Here is a 7,748-nt window from a genome sequence, read left to right as displayed (position 1 = left end):
AAAAAAATGTTGCCTTTGTACAATAACCACATCTCTTCCAGAAATAGGTTGCATATTCGAAAAAAACAGGAATGCTTTAGGCCTAGGCAAGGTCGGGCAACTTTTGATAAAAAGGTGCTTTAGGAATCATGCAACCGTCTCAAGGCTTGATGAAACATTTTGTCAAGGTGCCTTAGCTTCATTTTATTGTAGTGAATTTTTTTTGGGACTTTCGCCCTGGTACGGTAGTACTCATGTTGATGCCCTTTGTGGATGCTTGTGTATGGATCCATAGAGACTCGGTTATAGAGTGTTTATATCATGTTTATAGTATAGGTTGTTGTTTTAGAATGATGATGTTGTTATCCTATTGGTGCGTTCACAAATCATTGAAGGTCACTTCATATTGAGAACAATGTTCGTTACTCACTAAGCTTTTTATAGTTTACTGTTGTTGTTATATCCTTTGATTGTAGGTGCGGGTATTGATAGCAAATATAAGGAGTTTGCTTGATATCAAGATAGACATATCAAGACTTAGCAGATAGATACTTTAGTAGTTTTGGCGCATTGTAATGTAACACCCAGTTGGGTTAAATTTTGGTTTGTAAACTATGTTGTTATTTGCTTCCATCTTGGTTAGCATATAATGTACATGATATGATGTGTAAGAATCAAAAGTATTTTAAACAAGAAAATTTCCGGGTGCACTTTATACTAATTTTGGGGGTGTTGAAGATTTCTCTTCTATAAATAAAAAATTACATTTGACATACTTGTTCCCATCACCGCCCTGAAAACATGAATGAGTTGGTGATCGGTTCCAATGTCGTCGAGTAGTGAATTTGCGACAAGTAAGAACTCGAAGAGGCATAGTCGTCTCTTATCTTCAATACACCATTGAAATCTGCTGGCAATGGCTCCTTCTCTAAAAGGAACTTCAAAACTTGCGACATACTCGGTCTCAACACGGACACAACATGTGAACAAAGCAACCCCACCATCAAAACCAACTCCATTTCCTCAGTTTCGTAGTCGTCCCTTAGTTTCGGATCAACCACCTCAGAAAGTTGCTCCTTATACCAACAATCCCACACATAATCGACCAAAATCACTGCCTCTTCGCACCCTTGCAACTCCACAGGTCGCCGACCGCAAACAACCTCTAAACAAAACGTTCCAAAAGCAAAAGTATCGGTCGCGGTGGTGGCTTTTCCTTTGCGAGCCAATTCAGGTGCTATGTATCCCAAAGTCCCAGCCAAATGGGTCGTTTTTGCATCGGTTCCATTGTTGTTGCCGAATCTTGCGAGCCCAAAATCGCCTAACTTACCATTCAATTCGGCGTCAAGTAACACGTTGCTTGCTTTTATGTCCCGATGGATTATAACTTCACACCATTCATGCAGATATGCTAACGCTTTGGCTACATCGATAATGATTTTGACCCTTTGTTTCCATGTTAAAGTGGATTTGGGATTTGAATTGAATATAAACTTATCCAAACTAGTATTCGGCATATAATCATATACAAGAAACAATTCGCCTTTTCTTCGACAATACCCAAGAAGTCTGACCAAATTTGGGTGTCGTAACCGACCTATCGTGGCGATCTCCGCCACGAATTCCTTCATTCCTTGACTTGATGTATGCCATATCTTCTTCACTGCGACCTGAGCTCCTAAGTCCAGCAAGGTCCCTTTATAAACCTGACCAAAACCACCTTTTCCAAGCAGCTCACTTTCTTTAAACCCTTTTGTGGCTGTGAAAAGATCTTTGTAGGAAAACCTGCAAGGTCCGTATTGAACCTCCCAACTTTCAAGAGCTTCTTCGAATTCGAATTTACGTTTTCTTCTTTGGAACAAAACAAACGCCAAAATTGAAATCGATGAAAGAACCAGTAATCCACCTAAAGATAACCCAATTTCTAAACCCATTTTTTTCTTTTTGTTTGATTTTTTATTGACAGGTAAAGGTGGGATTTTTGATCTATCGATTTCTTGAGCTTTTCCATTCATTTGAAAACTCCAACCAACAATGTAAAACGTCTGAAGAAGAACCCCAGTGGCTGAAGTAAACCCAACGTACATTTCTTCGAGTAAAAAAGGTGACAGATCTTTCTTCCAGGTTACAAGAGGTTTTTGTGGTTTTTTTAAGGGAAGAGGAGCTAATGTGACATTCAAGGTCTTTTCAACACCATCGTAATCGACCCACGCTTGGATTTCTCTGGAGCTCGCAAGAGTTAGGGTTTGAAAGCCTCCATTCTTGTAATAGCCTGCTGTTGCAGCGAAGACAGACTCTATACTGTTTATATCAAGACCCACATGGTTGCCATCCATGTCGTCAAGTTCGAGGTTTCTAAACGTGTCGAATTCGACGGCGACGATGTGATTTGAGGCGTTTCCGTCATTGGTACGGTTAAAGAGTCCGAGATGCTGTGAAGAGGATGCATCCGTCACTGCTTTTGATGGAGCAATCGCAAAGGTCATTCCGTGGAACGTGAACAGAGGGTTTTCTGGTATGATTCCAAAGACGAAAGAAGTGGAGAACGACAAAGCGTTGCTGGTGTGGGAGTTTTTGAACCGGAAAGGGCGAGAGTAGAAGGTGTGACCGACGCCGAACATCTCGGTGTCGTTGCTGTGAACCACTCGACCATCTGGCTGGATCTCTCGTACACCATCGAGCTGCGAATCTTTGAAAAGGAAGGAGAAACCATTGTTGTCTGTGGAAACTGTGGATGCTGCTTCGGCTCCAGCGAGCAGAAGCAGCAATAGAAGAAGAAGGGGTGGTTGGATCAAGATCATAGATGAAGTATGGAAGTCGGTTCTGATAGTTGGAAAAGTTGAGATTATTAGTTATTTAATCCTTATGATGTGAATTAGCAGATGGCTTGGTGAAAGGGATCTCTTCGCCGTCCGGAACAAAGTGATCTTGTTTCACCAGTCAATGGTCTACCGTTTACGGCAGTGCAATTTGGGTGTTGGTCAAGGACGTATCGTTCATCTATATCACGTTGCTTAACAAGTATACATGTCGTGGCAATTCCTATGACTACTCTCATTCTGTCCACACGAATAATGATTAAATAATTGTGAAACTTGTCTATGATAGAGATAGACTAACGATGGTTAAGTTTACTTTATGTATTTTAGAGTAAACTATATGAATGGTCCTACGGTTTGGGATAAGTTGTGTTTTTGGACCCTATTTTTTTTAACACCAATCATATCTACAGTTTTGTATTGTTTGACTTCTGGTTCTTAACATGAAAAGATTGTTTTTGGTTTCTAACATATATATATATATATATATATATATATATATATATATATATATATATATATAAAGACTAATTTATCCATACTAACGTTTTCTTTTTAAATTTAATAAAAGAAATTGTTAATTTAAAAAATGACTAATAGCCATTTTTTCCAAAGGTTTTTCCACAAAATAGCCATAAATCAGAAAAATGCCAAAATATCTATTTTTTCACATGCCATCATCTGCGAAAATATTAATGGTTTGTGATTTTTTTTTCAACGACCAAACAAACAATGTTTTCAATCCTGTGAAATCTATGTCATCTGCGAAAGATGATGTCATCTGGAAAATATGTAAAACCAAATATTGTATTTTTTTGAAAAAGTATGTATTGTCTTGTCATGTTGACCGCAAAAAGAAGAGACCGTATTGCGAAAATCAAAATCAGTACCGTGAAAATCTGTATAATTTAAAGTGTGTTATCTTATAAGAAATTGTTTTGAAAGAAACACTTTCCACATCCAATTGTTTGATTTTTGTAGCTAACTTTTTATATATTTTTTGTCTAATTTCACTAGCAAATTTTCCCAACTTACCATTTCTGATTTTGTTAAGATAACATAACTTCAAACATTCCAGATGAGTATTTTTGTTTGTGTCAGTGGTTCATGGCAGTGAGAAAATGAGAAATTGATATATGTGAAATTTTTTAAAACTTCAGTGTTGAAATGTTTGTAGATATAAATTTCCCATATTTATAGAAATTGGTCAAACAAATGATAGATTTGGATGATAGACCTAATATCAGCGTGTCTTTCCAACACCCTACATTGAAGTATGTTATATAGATAGTTGATGAGGGTGAAGTATGTTATATAGATAGTCGATGAGGGTGAAGTATGTTATATAGATAGTTGATGAGGATGATGTGAAGCATTTAAAAATAATATTCATATAGTTTCAACTCTTATAATGATCTAGTGAAGGAGACTCGATAGAATATCGCAAATCGATATGTTGTTTGTGGGAACCAGCCTAGAAGCGGAAAAGGGTCTTGTAGCATAAGAGGAAAAAACTCTATTAAGAACATATCCAATAGAAGAGGTATTAATAATAAAGCATGTAAGCATACCTATCAAAATGATCCTAACAATGTTGATCGATATGTTACATATGGAACAACAATACAACTACAATTCATTCCACAAGTTGTCTATGAAAACTAGTATGCATATCAACAAATCTTGTACGTCGGTCTCGAATATTATGTACCATATCAAAAGCTGATAGTACCATATCAAACACCGGTAGTTCCACATCAACTGTCGGTAGAATGACAAATTCATGATGTCTAACCAATAAATCATAAGAACTTAGGTGACGTTGGTAAGGTTACATGTATCCATGTTGATAATGATGGTACCTATCATAATGAAGGCGGAAATGATGATTTTATATAAATTGATGATCCAATAGATAAAGTTGTTTTAAGCATATCAGTCACAGAAGAAGATGATGTTGATATTGAATGGTTGGTTGTAATCAACAATTACATTACAAAGGAAATTTTTTGGCATGCCAGATATATGATCTGATCTGGAATATGCAGCTAGTCCATCACATAGCCAAAACCCAAATGATCCAATAAAGGTGCTACAAATTTACAACGACGAAGTTGTTCAATTAACACTAGGAACAAAAAGTATAGAGGGTGCATTTTAGTACAAAACTCTCAGATCTACCAAAAAGATATTTCATACATGTGTTGATAAAAATTGCCAACGGTATGTTTCAGTTGTAAAACTAGATGGTTGTAGCATATTCTAGATCCACAAACTTGTGGACCAACACAATTTTTCTTCAACATAATTGGACCTAACCCATCGCCAAGCAAGTAAAAAAGTGTTGGGACATTTTGTTACAAATGTGTTGGGTAATGATCATGGCGTGCTGAACAACACACGTTTAATCTTCCAAGTGGCACTCAAGCAGACTCATTTCCTAAACTGGCCATATATTGTTACAATATAGACTATTGTAATCCCGGTTCAATCACATACATTCAAATGGATGATGATGAGCGCTTTGATTTTTGTTTCTCTTTATTGGTTGCATGGTAATAGTTATCATTTGTATGTTAACTTATTTTGATTAAATTCAATGTTTATTTGTATCATTCGTTTGTTAATTTATGTGACTGTGTTGTACATACGGGCATTTCAAAGTATCGGTCAACGTACCCTCGTGTTAGACGTGGCTCACCTTAATGGTGAATTCAAGGGAACCATGTTGTTGGCGGTAGCAATGGACGGAAACAGCCAAATTTTGCATGTTGCATATGGAATAGCCAAGGGCGAGTACACGAAATCTTGGTCATGGTTCCTATAAAAACTACTTGACTTTATCGAGGGCTTGGAACTATTAACATTCATTTCTGATAGGGTGCCCTCCATTGCCATGTCCATAATATACTACCAGACGCTTATCATGGTGTATGTATTCATCATCTTTTCTCGAACATAGTAGCCAAGTACAATAAAAATGTGACGACAAAAACACTATTTTGGAAGGTTGCAAAAGCTTAAAGAGTGGAATATTTTGAATATTGTATTGAGGCACTACATCGGAACAAACTACCGACCAAAAATACTTAATAGAATTAAATCCAAAAAAATGGTCACATAAATATTTCATGGGTTATCGTTAGAATCTTATGACATCAAATAGTGTAGAATTTATCGACGCATTATCGAAAGATGCTCATAAGATAGAGGTAGTGATGCTCCTTGAGTTTTTTCAAATGATCATGCAACATTTGTGTTATAAGCATCAGAATAAAACAAGTATAACTAAGAATAACGAACAATATATGGTTAATTCTTCCATTTAACATAAAGTGAAACTAACAGTAATATTTTGTTACTTTATGCAGCGGAGGTAACAACCAAACTAATGACATGGGTGGATAAAAAGGTTGGGAAGCGAGCAAGAAATACTACTAGTTGGAGGGTGTGTCTATGGGTGGATAAAAATGTTGGGAAGCGAGCAAAAAATACTACAAGTTGGAGGGTGTGTCTGATTTCAAATGAAAATCTTGAGGTCATGCATGGTAAATAAAAAGCATTGTTGATCTAAGGGAAAGAACATGCACTTGACTAGATTCATGACCTCTCGTGTGGTCATCCCATTATTATGTTAAAAGTATTCAAAACATGATGGATTTTTCGTAATGGCTATCAGCCTACCACATTGATTATTAGCGGTGAATATACGAGGAGGAAGTGAAACCCTTTACCTGCCCCTTACAATTGGGAGAACTCAGAAGGTTTGATGATTGTTAGACCACCAATAATGGACAAAGGGATAGGCCAATAATCAAACATTGTTCTCGATGTAACGAAATAGGCCATACTAGCAGAGACTACACCAAATTTTTCCCGTCCAACTAAAAATAGAAATAAAACAATGCAAAATCAAGTACAAAAGGTGCATCGAGTTTGAATAAGACTTCAAGTAGAAAGTAGCAGGTCACAAAGCCATATTGTTTTTCCACGACATGTGATTTGAATACCTTCTCAGAGAAACATGCATTGTGTTATTATTTATTGGCAAGACTTATAACTGTGACTTTCCGAGTAGTGGCCTTTTAGTTAGGTTTTGATTTGTTTTTTAGAACAAAATATTAGTACTAACATATTTTTTGTTTAAGGACCTTAGATGTACAACTAAAATTTAGCGACCATTTTGGAATGCCATATAAGTATTAAAATAGCTAAACCACTGATAGTTAATCATAATTCATATTTTTCGACTTGTGTTTGTGTATATAAGCTCGAGCTGATGATAATGTATGTTCATGTTTTCGGTGCTACATTCAGCAAAGAGGATAGATCTTGAGTCTTTACATGGAAGTCAATAAGAAATGAGAAGTTAACATCTTGCGTAACTTAAGGTTGGATTGTGTCTATTTTGATACACGAAATCTAGTCATTCAACTTTTGTTTTTTTTATCTACATGGAACAAGAGGACGTGATCCTCTTATGAGAGTTACATGGATGGTAGGGGCTTATTGTTTATTATCCAAACCTCTAGTGGTGGACGTCAATAGAGCAAGGTGCATTTCAGAATTTATCAACACTCTAGTGAGATGTCGCATTAGGAACTAGGTTTTGTTGATGAAGACTTTATCGATGGTTGGGACAACTATAATGCCAAGGAAACATGGTCAGATGATGGAAAGATAGTGATAAGTTGTAGAACATTGGAAACGGTCTTGAGGGTATAGTTTGTAGGGAATATTAGGGTTTGTAGTGGAGATCTGGATACCGACTTGGATCGTGATATCACTTTCCGAACTGATATTTCTACCCTATGCCTGGGTTACAAGAAATTCAGCCTAGGATAATCCAAGTGGACACTTACGATTCTAGGCACATAAATCGTAAGCCAAAATGTTAGAGGATTCCGTGAAAGTATGATGAAAAACGAAAGCTTAAGATCGTAACCCTCT

At 36.5% G+C, this 7,748-nt stretch overlaps 1 pseudogene; it reads right to left on the bottom strand.

Annotated features, from left to right (window-relative positions):
- Positions 1–662: 662 nt before the first annotated feature.
- LOC145111428 (L-type lectin-domain containing receptor kinase V.9 pseudogene) lies at positions 663–2,954 on the bottom strand (annotated as a pseudogene).
- Positions 2,955–7,748: the final 4,794 nt, after the last annotated feature.

This window comes from Lactuca virosa, chromosome 5 (assembly GCF_052849685.1).
Source record: "Lactuca virosa cultivar CGN04683 chromosome 5, Lactuca_virosa_CGN04683_v6, whole genome shotgun sequence".
NCBI lineage: Eukaryota > Viridiplantae > Streptophyta > Magnoliopsida > Asterales > Asteraceae > Lactuca > Lactuca virosa.
This window is presented reverse-complemented; position numbering and strand designations above follow the sequence as displayed.